Raw genomic sequence first — 18,742 nt, 5'->3', positions numbered from 1 at the left:
CAGCCCCTAACTATCATTGGACAATTACAACAAACTAAGTTAACTATTACACACTGACCTAGCGGATTAGTAACTTTAATTTCATAATCACTAGATTCAACACGTAATTTATTTTTCTTTACTAATGTAATGCAAATATAAGAATGAGTTGACCCAGGGTAATCAATGAAAACACAGTAGCATCAAAGAGATATAATATACCAGCAATCACATCTGGAGCAGTAGCTTCCTCTCTGGCTCGAATAGCATAAGTGCGAGCAGGTGCTCTAGCCTCTGACCGAATGATAGTGTCTTTCATTCCCGTACGAGTAGTCCTAGTAGCACTATTCTGATCTGAACGTCTACTTTCTAAGAGGTAGACATTTTTTTCTTTCTGATCTTTATCCTTTTTTAAAGATTTAGGACAATTCTGAATAAAATGATCAGTTGATCCACATCTATAATAGGCTCCTGATTTACCTCTACACTCGCCAAGATGATATCTCCCGCAATATTTACAATTGGGATTCAGAGCATTTCGTACACTTCCCACACTATCAACTGTTTTAGTATGTACTCTAAAATCCTACTAAATCGTCTTGTTTTTGTTCAAATGCTCAAACACTGAAGTAGCTCGTCTAAAATCATCTTTAGTCTTCTTCATCGATGATGCAGAATACGACTTGGAAGAACATCTCTTGTGGAACTCTCAAATCCGTCTATCCCATTATATCTTGCAGTTGTACACTTCTTCCATTTTCTATGCACGATCAGATAAAACAACAAACTCTCATATTTCATTACCTCCGATCATCATTCAGGTTTCATCATTCAGACCATCTTCAAACTGGATACATATCTCTTCTTCAGTAGGCACAATTTCTCAGGCATATTTACTAAGATATACAAATTCTCTCTCGTATTCAGCTACCGACCTATTTCCCTAACGTAACTTAAGAAATTAACTCTTTTTCTTGTCCAAATACATTTTCCCTACATATTTCTTATTAAACTCAGTATGAAACAATTCCCAAGAAATTTTCTCCCTCGATACCATAGCAACTATCGTAGACCACCAACTATACAATTCCTCTTTCAATAACGAAACAACACATCTAAGAAAATAACAAGTCATTTCTTCAAAAACCCGAAATATATTTTGAAGCCAGTACTTAGCTTTAACCGGGTAATCCTGTGATCTGCCTCGAAATTCTTTAACATCACACTTTCTAAGTTTCTCAATCGGAATACGTCTATTAGGCTCAATCACAGGGGGAGGGGGAGGTGCAACCGGAGGTACAATAGGTGGTATAACAAGGGGTACAATCAGGGGTGGAGGTCCTTGAGCCAGATTTTTCATTTGCATAAACTCGCTGAACCATTGGTTCATATACCGAAAGAACATATTTTTAAGCTCATGTTCCTGAGCAGGAGGAATCGAAACAGTACTACTTGCCCCATGATCATAAGTCGATACATTACTGTTAACCTCATCATTGTTAGCATGATTAGATCTGTCTGACATCATTACAATCTATAAGAAAATGAAGGTTAGATCGGATCAAACACATCACACTATCACAGATTTATATGGCATGCAATTCTAGACATTTCATACGCTATATTTAGTTTGAGAATCGACTAAACCGTATCTCTATTACCACTAAATGTAACACCCCAAATTGTATCTATCGCCAAAATAGGGTTACAAAGCATTACCGGACCAACAGAATAGTAAACCATTCCAATCATACATGACTTCAAACATAATTAAATTTCATTCAAATACATTCATAATGTCCCTTAATCGAGCCCTCGAGGTCCTAAAAATACTATAGAAGCAATGCGAGACTATATAAAAAACATTTGGAAATTTTAGGAAGAATTTTAAAAATTTAGACTGCAAAGGTCACACGGCTGTGTCGCCAGGCCGTGTGACTCACATGGCTAAGACACACGCCTGTGTCTCCGGCCGTGTGGACATTCGAAATAGGGACATACGACTGTGTCCCACCCATATCTCAACCGTGTGAGTCATTCAAAATAGGGACACACGGTCGTGTCCTACCCCGTCTAACTCACTAACTTGGGTCACACAACCAAGCCACAGGCTCGTGTGCCAAGCCGTGTACCCCTGGAAATGACCTCAATCGCCCATGTGCTAGGTCGTGTGCCAGGTCGTGTGCTAGGCTGTGTAATTGCCTTACTTGCACACCTTAAACCTACAGGGGACACACGACCGTGTCGCATGGCTGTGCGTGAGGCATACGCCCATGTCTCAGGCCGTGTGGCCCCAAAATGAGCCTTAAAACACAAGTTTACCATTTCAAGTTGCTTGGACCTTAAAAAACTCAAGTACCAACCAAAATGCCAATTCAAAATGGCATTAATTGAGTAAAAAACACAGCAAAACCAACCTAATAAGTGCCTAACCAGTGTACCGTCATTGGTACCAGAAGTATTTACAATTTTACAACTAAATAAATATTGATTCAATTCATCAATTCACACAAGCAATACCTAATCAAAATACCTATCAAAGGTACCACAATCACAACAATTCAATTATATATATACTATACATACTAACATAACAACTATACCTCATTCTCATATAATATGTAAGTTGGTTATTTTCACAAAATCTCATCCATAATATTTACGTAAGTCAAACTTTAACCAAAACCGCACAAGAGCCTATACATGCCATATAATTTGAAATAAATGTTTCAAAAACTATCGAGATAACCTGGATAGTGTGACTTGAGTGTCGATCCGGTCGTCGAACCTTTCGAGAATCTACAACAACATTAAACAACACAAGTAAGCTTAATAAAGCTTAGTAAGTACAACAAGTTAAACAATAAATCTTACCGAACTAACTATAATAATTCAAAAAATAATAATCATCCAAGAGAACTCCCTATCATTCACAACCTCAATCTATAAATTCATCCATGTTCAAATTAATATGAAATAAATAACATATCTTTCAAATTCATTAAAAGATTATGTTGCCGAAATTTTTCAATCGAAGAACTACTTACGGGTAAGACTACATCATCAACAGAAGCTCCTAGACCTGGTCCACCCGAACACACCAACAGAAGCTCGTAAGAGCTGATCCACCCAAATGATGTCAAACAGAAAGTAAAATGTGAGAGTTCACAACAAATGTTGAACCCCGGTTTACTTGGGTAATATGCCGATATCTCCCTCCAATATCATATCCACTCCAAACCCCCATCATACACCAAACACGAATGTACTCAAGTCCCACGTTCAATCCAAACCAAGTATTAAAATCGATAATATAATTCCAACAAAAATTCATTTCCAACAATAGAACGTATATATAATATCAATCATTAATTTATACAAATGTTAAATTTTAACCATAAGAACTTACCTGGAATGAATTGTAGTCGTTGCAGAGGTCCAGGGACTATTCTTCATTTATTAGCACATATTTCATTTCTAAACTATTTTACAATTAATACCCTTTTACTTTTCAAAATTACACAATTGCCTTAAACTTTTACCATTTTTGCAATTTAGTCCTTTAACTCGAATTTTATCAAATTAACCAATTTTCTCAAGTCAATATTGTATCCACATATACTAGGCCCTCCAACAGCCCCTAATAAACATCAAATTCACTATCCAACCCTAATATTTTGACAATTTCATAATTTAATCCTAAAATCAAATCTAACAAAAATCTCTTTACAAATTCATCAAATAATGTAATCAAAGTTCCAAATACATGGTATTCATAAAAAATATTCAATATTCATCAATGGAAACTTCCAAAATTTTTAGCAGAATCAAAAATAGAGGTACAGGCTAGTTGGACCTAGTTGCAATGATCTCAGAAACATAAAAATTACAAGAATCGGGATCAAAATAGACTTACGTACAAGCTTTTTAAATGCTAATCGAAGCTTCTCCTCACCCTAGCTATGGCTTTCAGCCATTGTAAAAGAAAATGAAAGTGACTTTTGTTTCTTTCATTACTTAAATTTGTTTGAACTTAGTTTAATTTATAAATTTGCCATTATAATTACTTTATATTGTCATTTTCCTTTAGTTAATCATCCAACTAAATTCATTTAGGACTAATTGTTATATTGGTCCCTCCCCATATAGTTTATAAACTATTTAGTCATTCAATTAAATTAATCACTAACTTTTGCACCTTTTTCAATTTAGCCATTTTTCTTTAATTAACTATCTAAACGTTAATATTTCTAAACCGTATTTTAATACGAATCTAATGACTCTTTAAATATTCTAAAAATAATATTTATGAATCAATACGACGAAAATTTGTGGTCTCAAAGCCACTATTCCACCACCACTGAAAATCGGGTTGTTACAAAAGCAAACAAAAATTTTCTACTTAAAGCATCAGCATCAACATTAGCTTTTCTAATATGATAATCAATGATCAAGTCATAATCTTTCAGCAATTCAAGCCATCTACGTTGTCTCAAGTTCAGATCTTTCTATGACATCAAATATTTCAAGCTTTTGTGATCCGTGAAGATATGACATTTCTATCCGTACAAATGATGTCGCCAAATCTTTAAAGCAAAGATAATAATTGCAAGTTTTAAATCATGAGTCGAGTAACTTTTCTCGTGTGGTTTCAACTGTCGAGATGCATAAGCTACCACTTTTCCTTCTTGTATTAAAACACAACTCAAACCATTAAATGAAGCATCGCTATCAATCAAAAATTCTTTACCAAACTCTAGCTGAACCAACACAGGGGCCTTAGTCAACAAGGCTTTCAACTTTTCAAAGCTTTGCTGACACTTTTTGGATCATTTGAACTTGACATCTTTCTGAAGAAGCTTTGTTAACGGCGTAGCAATCATCAAAAATCTCTTTACAAATCTCCAATAGTAACCAATTAAGCCCAAAAAACTTTTGATTTCTGAAACATTTCTCGGAGGCTTCCAATCAACTATGGTTGATATTTTACTCAGGTCAACCCTAACACTGTCTGCTAATACCACGTGCCCCAAAAATCCAACCTCTCGGAGCCAAAATTCATATTTGCTAAACTTAGCAAACAACTATTTTTCACGCAAAGTTTGCAAAACGATTTTTAAATGCTGGGCATGCTCTATTTCATCCTGTGAATAGATCACAACATCATCAATGAATATAACAACAAATTTGTCAAGAAACGGCCTGAATATTCGGTTCATTAAATCGATAAACACAGCAGGTGCATTGTTCAAACCAAATGGAAAAACAAGAAATTCATAATGACCGTACCTGGTTCTGAAAGTAGTTTTTCGTACATCTGAATCTTTAACCCTGAACGGAGATCAATCTTTGAAAATACTGTTGCACCTTTCAGCTGGTCAAACAAATCATTGATACATGGAAATGGATATTTGTTCTTAATTGTGACTTTGTTGAGCTGCCTATAGTCGATACACAATAGCATAGACCTGTTCTTTTTCTTAACAAACAAAACAGGAGCACCTCAAGGAGAAAAACTAGGCCAAACAAAACCTCTATCTATCAACTCTTACAACTGTGCTTTTAATTCTTTTAATTCTGTAAGTGCCATTCTATATGAAGTTATTGATATCAGAGATGTCCACGACACTAACTCAATAGCAAACTCAACCTCTCTAACCGGCGGTAAACCTGGTAACTCTTCTAGAAACACATCTGTGAACTCACAAACAATCGAAACCAATTCTAATTTCAGTTCTGAAACCTTGAAATAAAATATGTAAGCTAGATACGCCTCACAGCCCTTTCTAACACATTTTTGTGTAGTCATAGCTAAGATAACATTAGATTTACCATCCAATCTATCTGATTCAATTTGAATCTTTTCACCGTTCTGACATTTCAACTCAATATGATTTCATCTATAGTTCACAATAGCATCATGCAAAGTTAACCAGTCCATACCCAAAACTACATCAAACTCATCAAATTCCAATAACATCAAATCAGCCAGAAATTTACAATTTCGAATCATAAAAGAACAGTTTTTACAAACTTTATCAACTAACATATACTGACCTAAAGGATTTGTTACTTTAATCATAACTTCAGTGGACTCAAAAGGTATTTTCTTATTCGACACTAAAGTTGTGCATACATATGAGCGCGTTGACCCTGGTTCAATCAAAGCATTAACATTAGAATTAAAGATAGAAAATGTACCAGTGATCACATCAGGTGCTTAAGCTTTCTCTCGAGCCCGAATCACATAAGCCCTAGCTGGTGCTCGTGCCTCAGATCGAATAGCAGAATCCTTTGTTCCACCTCGACTATTACCCATATTTCCACTATTTTTGGATGGTCTTCCTCTCGCAGACGTATTACTCGAATGAGTATTCTAAGCTTTCTCTTTATCTGATCTTTCATGGTAATCTTTGACGAAATGATTGTAAGAACTGTATTTGAAACACGACATTTCTTTCAATCTGCATTCTTCAAAGTGTCATCTATTGCATTGTTGACATTCAGGTTTGTTGTTTCTGACATTGCCCACACTCACTACAGATGTAGCCAGAGGTCTCAAACTCAAATGTTATTTCCCTTTGTCTCTCACTGAGAAACCTACTGAAGCTGATGAACGACTGTGGAATTCCTTTTATTTCTTTGATGGAGATGAAACTATAGGTCATTTACTTGTGTCCCGAATTTTAGAATCTACTTTCCTTTTTGCTTTGTTGAGTTCGTCAGCCTTGTGTGTTCTATCAACCAAAACATCGAATTCTTTCAGCTCTAGAATCCCAGCTAACAACTTGATATCTTCGTTTAAACCATCTTCAAGTCGGGTACACATAACAACCTTTGTTGGTACACATTCTCGGGCATACTTACTGAGTCGCACAAATTCTCTCTCGTACTCAGCTACTAACATACGACCTTGCTTCAATTCTAGAAATTCTTTGTATTTCTTGTTGAGAAATCTCTAGCTAACATATTTCTTTCTGAACTCTATTTGAAAGAATTCCCAATTCACACGATTTTTAGGCACTACTACAATCAAGGTGATCCACCACTGATACGTTGAGTCTTTCAATAGAGAAACAACACATTTTAAGCATTCAATCGGTGTACAAGATAATTCAACAAAAACTCTCATTGGTTTTCTAACCAGAACTCGACTCTTTCTGGATCGTCTTCAGCTAAAGCACAAAACTCTTCAACCCCATACTTTCAAATTTTATCAACTGGAGGCTTGGTTGCTCGAACTTGTTCCAATCCTTGAGGAATCACAAGGACAGGATGGGGTACAGGTTGGGGTGGAGGTCGTTGAGCCAACGGGTTAATTCTTACGAACTTTGTAAACCATTCAAACATTATCTGGAAGAAGGCTTCTTTAGCCTCACCTCCCCAGCCCTTAGTTACGGGCCTACTATTACTAGAGACTGCTCTGTGAACGGAGGCTTGCGCGTTACTTTCAGCTTCATCAGAATCAACTCAGTTGGATGACATTTTAGCTATATGAAAACATAAGTCAATTTGAGTCAAGAGTTATAACATTATCATGGGTTATATAATGACATGTATTTCTAAACCCCATACAAGCTACATTCAGTTCAAGAACTAACAAAATTATAGCTCTGATACCACTAAATGTAACACCTTTAATCCATAGTATCCATCACCAGATTAGGGTTATAGAGTGTTACAAATGAACTGAAAACCTTTAAACATCATAACATTTAAACAAACTAATCATATTATAATCCATTCAAACACATGCACTTTTTCCCTAAATCGAGCCTTCGAGGTCCTAAAAATAACTTAGAAGCAATTCGGGACTAATTTGAAACAAATTGGAAAGTTTAGGAAAAAGTAGAACAATTAGAAAACAGAGGTCACACGGCTGTGTGGAATCACCCTAGGCCGTGTAACATTCGAACAAGAGACACACGGCCGTGTCCCAGCCCGTGCCCTCAACCGTGTAACTCTTTGAGTAAGGTCATGCATCTGTGTGCCAGGCCGTGTAACTCTTTGAGTTGCTCCACACGGTCGTGTGTTAGGTCGTGTGTTAAGCCATGTAACTCACTGACTTGCACCCTAAGAAATTCTCAGATGACACACGGCTATGCCGCTAAGCTCTGTGTATCACACGGCTAAGTCACATGCTCGTGTCTCGGACCGTGTGAACCCAAAATTTACCTAAAATCAAGCCATTTCAAACCCTAACCATGCATGAACATTCAATCCATTTAAACACACATTCAAGGTACCTAAGCATCATTCAACCATGCATAAATATGCCATTTAAAAAACCTAATTCGACTAAACAATATACCATTCAAAGGCATCATAATTTGCATCCAAACATTTTGTTACCTAAACATAACCATATGCTATATTTCATGCATGCATACATACCTAGTCCAAATAGTTTCCAAACATACCACATATAACCATTTTCTAACCATTCAAAACATTCCATAAAAGCTTTATTTACAAGCCTTAACAAATGATCAAAATGACATAGTTTATCAAACATTACAAAACCATCAACCAAACATAATCTTCAAAGAAAAACATAGCAAATCACCATTACATAACATCCTATACATGTCAAGATAAACATGGGCTAAAATGCTCAAAAACTATCGAATTAATTTTTGGATAGTGTGATAGGTCTCCAACGAGCTTCCAACCATATCGAGCTTCCAATAATCTATAAAACAAAGGGAAACAACTAAGTAAGCAATGAATGCTTAGTAAGCTCGTATAAACCAAAACATAACTTACTATTTCATTTGCATAATATAAAGCATAAGTATAAAACCAATCAAAACCATAAGCTTGGCATAAGCCTATGCAACATCATCAAAATCAATAGTTAGTACTATTGTACATAGTTCAAATGAATTCATCCATAAACAAGTAGATTTGCACATATAAACTCATCATTTAGTTCACAGTTCATGATACATTTTATTTGAACACTTACCATTTCCTCTCTTTTCATACCCATTGAACCATTTAGAATTATATCAGATACACAGGAAAGCTCACACAAAGTGTGCCTTTACATATAACTATAGCCTTTCCATTACATCATTCCTCACATAAGCTATGGGTCAGAATGTAATCTACACGATACTGCTTACACAATCTGTGGAGTATTCATATCAAATGTAAGACCTAAGCCATCGGTGAGACCTAGAACGATGGAAATGTGTAAGTGTACACATCGCAAAAAGTAATAAAGTGAGAAGTAAATGTCGAGCTATCGTACCCACATGGACTGTGAAAAGAATTATTTATGAATGCTATTTAAAACACTTTGGTGAAGAAAAATATTTTATTTAAAGAGGGTGATTAAAAACTAAGATTTTAAACTAAGTGAACTAAATAAATAAATCTTAAATGCACAATTTCAAAATATGATTTTAATCAAAATGACATAACTGTGATAGATTAATTACATTTTTTAACTTAGAATTATTAAACTCATGTTTATATTGTTACGAATAAGTTCACGGCAACTCGGTAATTTGCTAACTTATGAACATACTCACCTACCAAAATCCATTTATCTCTTGACTATATCCCTATGTTAATTCAACCGATTAAACAAATCTTAATAGGCAAATATGTTATTGCACATACATACTTATTAAATCGAAATAATCTCTTGTACATATCCCTATGTCAATTTAAACAATTAATTCAATTTAATAAGCACATAAAAGACTATGTGAGGTAACAAAGTATCCTTACCTTGAAACAGCTTAATCACAATAATGTTGCAAGTTATGCACGACAAATGTATCGTCAGATACCGTTGCTAATCTAACCCTCAACTACCTTAGATGATTAAGCATGCACTAATTAAGTATTGTGTCCATTAATTACAATTTTAATCCATTTAAATAATTAATTCATTAGTTACCTAACAATTGTAATGCAAGAATAACTTAGTCATGATTTTACTTAATCAAGCATCTTACCGAGGCCTATAACAACATAAACACAATTTCAATAATTTTAACAAACGAAATTCAATCAACCTAACATGAATTAAATTCAAGCTAAATTGATTAAACTAATCATTCCAACAACATAAATATTCATAGATATGTTAAGCATAACAACAACAAAAATTAAAGAGATAGGGAACAAGAATCAAATCTGGTGTTTCTCCATGGCTTGACTAGTTGCTCCATTCTTCCTTCTTCGTTGTCCTCATCGACCAAGGCTGCTATGAACACTTAATTGCTGCTCCAAATAGATGATGAATGCCCCTTTCCCAAGAGGAGAAATCGGCAAGAGAGCAAGGGAATTTTGGAATGGAAAAGAATAGAGAAAGTGGAGAGAAGAGAGGAAAGATGTGAATGCTTGAGGTGTGTTTTTAAAATGACCAGCCTAAGGAGGTTTTTATAGCTGAGGAGGACTGCTAAAAATAGCTAAAATTATCAGCCAAAGAGCCCTCCCTTGGCCGACCACACATGTGGCAAGGTTGATAGTTTCAACTTTGCTAATTTAGGCTTGGGGTAAATCAATAAAGCCACCAATTGTGGAGGGGTTTGAATGCAACTTGAACAAGTCTTCAAGGTCCTCTTTGCAAGCTTAAATAATCAGTTAATAATCTGATTTGGGTTAGCTCTTGGGACGTTTTTTGGGTTGTCCAATTCTTGGTTAGTTTGGTTCACTCGGTTCAGTTCAACTGGACCGCTTTTTCATAATTAATTAACAATAAGTTATTAACCTAAATTAAATTAGATATAAATTAAAATTAATTATATTATAAATTAATACACATAATTTTGGATTGTCTTAGGCTAAAATTTAGTTTACCTTGATACTTCAAATTGCTTCTCGGTTTTGCGCTTCTAGCAGTGTCTGTCGAGCCATTTTTTGCCCTCTGTACAAACCTATCGAAAATAACCAAAATTCTTCAAAATTAATTATAAAATTAACTAAAATTCAACATGTCCATATTTTATGTGCACTGTAATTATTTTGTAAAAATTAATTAATTTTTCGACAAGAATTTTATCGAAACTGTATGATTTTAAGTTAAAAGGGGTATGTAAAAATGTGTAAATTTTCATTTTTCCACACCCCCAAACTTAATTCATTGCTCATCCCGGGTAATGCACAAATTAAAAATAATTACTCAGAAAACACCTTTGAAAACTTTCTTCAGAATAACATTCTTCCCAGAATTATGAATTTAATATACTTATGCTCAAAAACAAGAAATTTGATAGTTATGCTACTTAAGTATACATATCATTCAAATTAATCTCAAAACCTATTATGATAGCACAATTAGACTAAATGCTTCCTTAACAAGACATGTTAACCCTTACCAATTTGATTTTATTTCCTTATTCAAGATTAAGCTACAATCATTAAGTTTAATTTATGCCTTCATATGTTGAACATAGCAATTTCTCTCCACTAATGTAGTTAGTATAGAAAACTTGAATCAATAGGTCTTTAAAAAGGTTGAAACATAGCTAGGCTAGAGGTAGGTAAAAGATAGATAAATTTAGGCTTTTAAACCCTAGACTCAGCTTCAATCGGACCTTTGGAATAATTTCCCTCAATACACCAACTTACTTTACTTTCACATGCTCCTTTGTACATCTATTTTCTTTCAAGTACATGTGCTCTCTTTTTTTATCATTTTACTGTATGCACTACAATTTTTAGAGCATTTGATACTTCTTTCAACTCCACAAAACTTATTTTCAAAGAATATTCTGAATAGTACATAGTCTAGTGTTTGGGACAATATAAAAATAATTAAGAGAGAAGTGATGGCTAAATATTGCAAGGGTTCAAATAAAATTAGGCCATATAGTCTCAAAGTTGGGTTTCAAAGGATAAAATTTCATCAAGGTTGGCTTGAAAGGCTCAAACGGCCCAAACAAGAGTTCCCTAAATCATTTTCAACATTCCATACTTCCTAGGATTTCGCCTCAAGAAACTACTAAGTCAATTCTAGAGATTTAAACTTTCATGCATGCCTACCTTTCTTAAGCAACTAAAAATTTTATGGTACTATTTGCATGCTTTATTAAAAATACATTTATATCATTATTCAGCTAACATAACAATTTATTGAAATAATAGAACTTTATTTATACTGAAGTTTAGCATACTTAACAAAATTTCAAATTAGTGAACAAAATATATCCTAATCATAATTAAAAGAACTATTTATTCTGAGTGGAAATAATTTCAATTTTTTGGTCTCCCTACTTAAAATGAACAATGTCCTCATTGTTTAAAGTGAATAGATACTATACACCAGGTAGGATTCTAGAAAAGAGAAGGTGAGTCAATTTGACTGCTTAAGTACCAAGCTCTTTCTAAATCCAATCGTAGACATGTATATATCTATTGTCACACTTTATACTTCGTGACTTGTTCAATTTTATTAATGATTTCCATCTCTTATTTTACTATGCAAAACATCCTAATTAATTTTATCCTAAAATAACCTAAGAACATAAATAAAATAAAGTCGAGATCCTCCTATATTTATTTGCAAATCCTTCTGAATTCGACTCATCTTTTGCTCCATCATTATTGTCTTTGCATGAATTGCTTCGCTCCTTTTTCAATCATGGGCTCCATGGTTCAAATATGTAATCTAGAAACTCAGACACAAAAATAAATGGGTCATTGTAAATTTTCTTAAGAGCACTTCTCATCGAGTCATCCCTTATTTTTGAGTATTTCCAGTAAGCTTGTTGCTGCCACTGCATATGTTGCATTATGTCCATTAACTTTGACAGCTCATCCTGATGATCTGGGCGAAGCGGTTGAGCTCTGAACATTGAAGTCTTCGATTACAGGTTCAGCATCTGGTTCCATTGGTTCCACCTTCTCAGAGACTTCATCCGATTGCACTGGCTCGATCTATTTGGGATCTTCTTCTTCTTCTTTTTCAGGATCCTCACTTTCTTCAACTTGTTGTAGAACTGAGTCTCCAGCTATTCGATAGAGGTCCCAATCTGTGATTGTGCCCTGGCTATAGCCTGTCTTCTACACGTTTGCAAGAATTTTAGCTTTCAAGCATAAAATTATTATCGTAAAGGGAAAGTAAGCTGGGCCAGAACGTGAACGTCTAATGTCCCAATTTCAGATTTCCCTTAGGATGATTTTTCCCACATCAATGGTCTTCCCAGTTAAAATCGAGTATAATAAGACCATTCGCTCTAATGAGATTGTAGTCCCATGTGATCTAGGCATAAGGCTGAATCGGATGAAGTAGAACCATACCTTTGTGAGTGGTGTCAAATATTCTCTTCGACAAGTGTGGATTCCTTGCTTTGACACAGTCCACTTAGAACCTGGAACTGTAAGTTCCTCAAGAATTTCTTGTAAATTTTTAGACTCTATATTGCTTATCAAGGAGGAATATTCATCGTTTTTGAAATCAGACAATTCAAAGAACTCATTAATAGCGTTTGAAGTTATTGGTACCTTGATTCCGCAAACTAGAACTTTCGTCAACTCGCTTAAGGTTAAATTCACATAGAACTCACTTACTAACTCATCATCCACACTAGGTCTCTTCTCACAAAACAACTCCCAAATGAGAGTTTCAGCAACCTGACGAATACGCGCCATAAAACCAATATAGTTGCTTTCTTTCAATGTGAAACCTTTCTCTGAATGCATTTGTTGATTCTTGAAGATACTCTAGTAACTTGCTTTGGCTTCTTCACAGTGGAACTTGTTTTGTGATTCGTCAATTTAGGCAGATACACGAGTTCTCTTGTAAGGTATGATTAACCTGATCATAAGATGGTAACAATTATTTTCTCAGAAATTTAATTAATATAAAATTTTAATAATTCAATAAATTGAAAAATTAGATAATTAAATTAAAATTTAGGAGAAAAATTAGTCTTATCACCTTTTCTGTAAAAATTAAGAGCTCTTAAAAAAATAATTTTGAATCAAAATATGGTAAATTAAAATAGGTTGAGGGGTTTTTGGCTAAGGATGGGTGAAAGGGTGGTGTGTCGCTCGGGTATGCAAAGCGAAAGACAATGAGGGATGGATGTGAGCAACGTGGATTGTTCAAAGAAGCTCGGTGTGGGCACGCGCGGGGTGCGGCTGACCGATCAGTTGGACGATTTTATGGCTAGGGAATTGTTAGGAGGTTTCGAAACTTAAGGGTTTTGGTGTTTTTAGAGGGAATGGTGTACGAATGTAAAAAAAAAGAATAGATGGGTGGAATATATAGTGAAAGGAGTAGGGGCTAGAGTAGAATTCTTAAAATTCTAAGTTCTAATTCTACTCAAAGTAAATAATAATTAATAATTAATTAATGCATATTAAATTATTATTTTCTATTGGAAACACGGAAATTTACACATTTTGACATACCCTTTTTAACTTAAAATCATACGGTTTCGATAAAATTTTTGTCAAAAAATAATTAATTTTTACAAAATAATTAAAGTGCAATTAAAATATGAACATATTGAATTTTAGTTAATTTTATAATTAATTTTGATGAATTTTGGTTATTTTAGACAGATTTGCACAAAGGGCGAAAAATGGCTCGGTAGACACTACTAGAAGCGCAAAACCGAGAAGCAATTTGTGTTAGAGTATGCCCAAAGATCAATCAATCATGTTTATTAATAGAAGGCATTACCATTATTATTTCAGTTTCTTTTCTGTGTGTATAAATAAACTGTTTTATATTAATGTCCTGAGAGTAATAAGATTATTCTTAAAAGGTCCTTAGTCAAGTATTATTGTTGGATAGGACAACAATAATGCATTAAGACTAACATGTAGTTGATTTGTGATAAAGAGTTGTCATTGATATGGAATGTCAAAATCGATGCATGAATATGTGTGCTGAAGAACAACTTATTGGACTGACCCATTATGAGTATGTTTCTTGGATTATTATGTAATTGTCACAACATTACTCATAGTGATTAATATGTATATGATCCTCAGACTTGAGATCATCATAATCCCAACATTGTGAGTTGTATATTTTGATACAGTCAAACGTACACCGTAACTGATTGTTCTATAAAGGCTGATGTTGGATATACCATGATCTATGTAGAGGGATATGGTCGATCGATATAGGATAAGTCCCTCCTACATAATGGGAGTAGTATCTTAGGCCACTTGATTGAGTGAGACTAGAAATGCATGGCCATGCTCAAATAAGCTGATATTAGATGTCATACTTATTTGTATATCATAGTCTACTTAAGATATCAAGGAACATGGAATAGACAATGCAAGTGTGACTATTCCATGACTTGTGTCCATTCCAGAGATAAAGGACTTAAGGATTATTGCATGAAAGGTTATTCATAAAAAAGGTTATGTCGAATCATGATTTCTTGTGACTTAGGTGGCAATGATGCATTGCTAGGTGCCACTCTTTGTTTGTAACATTGGAATCGTTCTAGTATTACCGCTAACGTTACAAGAACCTACAGGGTCACACCCTATAGTTGAAATGAACGGAATAAAACACAGTTGGTATTGTGTTTGGTTGTCGCTTGAATTAAATTAATTATAGAATTAATTTAATTAGATAATCAAATATCGAACACATTATGTACAAGGTTGTTGTACGCATAATGAGAACATGAATTTCGTTATTATATAAATTCAAATAAATATATAGTTTACCGAAATCATTATTATAATTACTGTAATTATAATTTTCAGTTTAAAACATAGTTATATTTATTTAATTTCTAGAAACCCTAAAAATAGATATAAAAATCATGTTTTTTCTTTGCTTGGGGTCGAGCAGCCGTCAAAGCAAAGTTTTTTTTTCCAAAACAGTTTTAAAGATTCCTTCCGTTCATTGTCAACTGGGTGGATTACGTAGAGGCCAGAGTCACGATAGATTGTGGCTTGGTTCGATAGTAGATCAGATTGCTCGTTGTTGAGGCATTGTTGTCTACTCAAAATAAAGATTTGGTAATTTTGAAACTTTTATTTCACCCCGATTCGTTCCTCACACATGGATCCAAGGTTAGGATCGCCGAATGTTTTAATTTTTCGCTGCGCCGTAGGGGTGCCGGCGTTCCAACAATTTGAAGTATCGAGGAAAACTAAATTTCAACCTAAGACGGTCCAAAATTATGTGTATTAATTCATAATATAATTAATTTTAATTTATATCCAATTTGATTTGGGTTAATAAATTATTATTAATTAATTATGAAAAAGTGGTCCAGTTCAACTGAACCGAGTGAACCGAACTGACCAAGAAATTGACAGCCCAAAAGCCGTCCCAAGAGCTGACCCAAATCAGCTTATTAGCTGATTATTTAAGCTTGTAAAGAGGCCCTTGGAGACTTGTTCAAGTTGCATTCAAACCCCTTCACAATTGGTGGCTTTATAGATTTGCCCCAAGCCTAAATTAGCAAAGTTGAAACTATCAACCTTGCAACATGTGTCGCCGGCCAAGGGAGGGCTCTTTGGCTGATAATTTTAGCTATTTTTAGCAGCCCTCCTCAGCTATAAAAACCCCCTTAGGCTGGTCATTTTAAAAACACACCTCAAGCATTCACATCTTTCCTCTCTTCTCTTCAATTTCTCTCTTCTTTTCCATTCCAAAATTCTCTTGCTCTCTTGCCAATTTCTCCTCTTGGGAAAGGGGCATTCATCAACTATTTGGAGCAGCAATTAATTGTTCATAGAAGCATTGGTCAATGAGGACAACGGAGAAGAAAGAACGGAGCAACTAGTCAAGCCACCAAAAAACACCGGATTTGATTCTTGTTCCCTATCTCTTTAAGTTTTGTTGTTGTTATGCTGAACATATCTATGAATATTTATGTTGTCGGAATGGTTAATTTAATAACTTTAGCTTGAATTTAATTCGTTTTAGGTTGATTGCATTTCGTTTGTTAAAATTATTGAAATTGTGTTTATGTTGTTATAGGCCTCAGTAAGATGCTTGATTAAGTAAAATCATGACTAAGTTATTATTGCATTACAATTTTTAGGTAACTAATGAATTAATTATTTAAACTGATTGAAATTGTAATTAATGGACACAGTACTTAATCAGTGCATGTTTAATCATCCAAGGTAGCTGAAGGTTAGATTAGCAATGGTATCTGACGATACATTTGCCTTGGATAACTTGCAAGATTATTGTGATTAAACTGTTTCAAGGTAAGGATACTTTGTTACCTCACATAGTCTTTTATGTCATTATTAAATCGAGTTAATTGTTTGAATTGACATAGGGATATGTACAAGAGATTATTTCGATTTAATAAGTATGTATGTGCAATAACCTATTTACCTATTAAGATTTGTTTAATCGGTTGAATTGACATAGGGATATAGTCAAGAGATAAATGGATTTTGGTAGGTGAGTATGTTCATAAGTTAGCAAATTACCGAGTTGCCGTGAACTTATTCGTAACAATATAAACATGAGTTTAATAATTCTAAGTTAAGAAATGTAATTAATCTAACACAATTATGTCATCTTGATTAAAATCGTATTCTGAAATCGTGCATTTAATTTATTTATATATTTCACTTAGTTTAAAATCTTAGTTTTTAATCTCCCTCTTCAGACAAAATATTTTTCTTCACCAAATTGTTTTAAATAGCATTCATAAATAATTCTTTTCACAGTCCATGTGGGTACACTAACTTGACATTTACTTGTTACTTTATTACTTGTCGTTCCAAGTTTTGGGCACCGTTGCCGGTGAATGTGTTTTAAAAAAAGTCATTATTTTTGAAGTTGTTAGTTTTGTAGTTTGGTTTATTTTTCTGTTCAAATTTTGACTTAGTTCATTTTTCTATGATTATTTCAAGTGTTTATGAGTATTGACCGAATCATCAATTTACTCCCTGCGGACCCTGAGATTGAACGAACTTTTCGACAACGAAGAAGACAAACAAGTTAGAGAAGGATTGAGGAGATAAACTTCGAAAATCTAAATCAAGAAAACGGAGCAAACCTTGCTCAAAATCCTATCCTTATTGCTGATGATAAGGATAGAGCTTTGAGAGACTACGCCATTCCAGTATTTCATTATCTTAATTCGGGTATTAGGAGACCCAAAACTGAGGCATAACAGTTTGAGTTGAAGCCATTCATGTTCCACATGCTTCAGACAGTGGGCCAATTCAGTGGAATGCCTACCGAAGATCCTCACCTACACTTAAGAATGTTTATGGAGGTGAGCGTTCCTTTCAAGTTAGCCGGAGTACCCGAAGATACATTACGATTGAAGCTATTCCCATATTCACTAAGGGATAGAGCTCAAGCTTGGTTGAACTCATTATCACCAAACTCAATTTCAACATGGCAAGAGTGAGTAGAAAAATTCCTTATGAAGTATTCCTCGTCTAGAAAGAATGCTAAGTTGAGGAACGAGATCACTTCTTTCCAACAAATGGATGATGAGTTATTGTATGAGGCATGGGAAAGGTACAAAGAATTATTACGGAAGTGCCCTCATCACAAAATCCCACATTGCATACAACTTGAGACATTTTATAATGGTCTCAATGCTCACACGAGGATAGTAGTGGACACTTCTGCTAATGGTGCTCTAATTTCTAAGTCTTATAATGAGGCTTATAAAATTATTGAGAGGATTGCCAGCAACAATTATCAATGGCCAACCAATCGAGCAGTGTCAGGAAGACGAGTCGCTGGAATACATGAAGTAGACGCTCTTACTTCACTCGAATCTCAAGTATCATCAATATCCTCAATGTTAAAAAAATCTTTCTACTAATGGGTGTA

General features: G+C 34.4%; 1 non-coding gene across 1 annotated transcript; it reads right to left on the bottom strand.

The window, feature by feature from the left end:
* Positions 1-18,353: 18,353 nt before the first annotated feature.
* LOC128035659 (small nucleolar RNA R71) lies at positions 18,354-18,460 on the bottom strand. Its single transcript, XR_008192211.1, has one exon. It is a non-coding gene; the product is annotated as a small nucleolar RNA R71 (small nucleolar RNA).
* Between the last annotated feature and the right edge of the window lie 282 nt (positions 18,461-18,742).

The sequence above is a fragment of the Gossypium raimondii genome, chromosome 12, assembly GCF_025698545.1.
Source record: "Gossypium raimondii isolate GPD5lz chromosome 12, ASM2569854v1, whole genome shotgun sequence".
NCBI lineage: Eukaryota > Viridiplantae > Streptophyta > Magnoliopsida > Malvales > Malvaceae > Gossypium > Gossypium raimondii.
The sequence above is the reverse complement of the archived record's forward strand: the minus strand, read 5'-3'. Positions and strand labels throughout refer to the sequence as shown.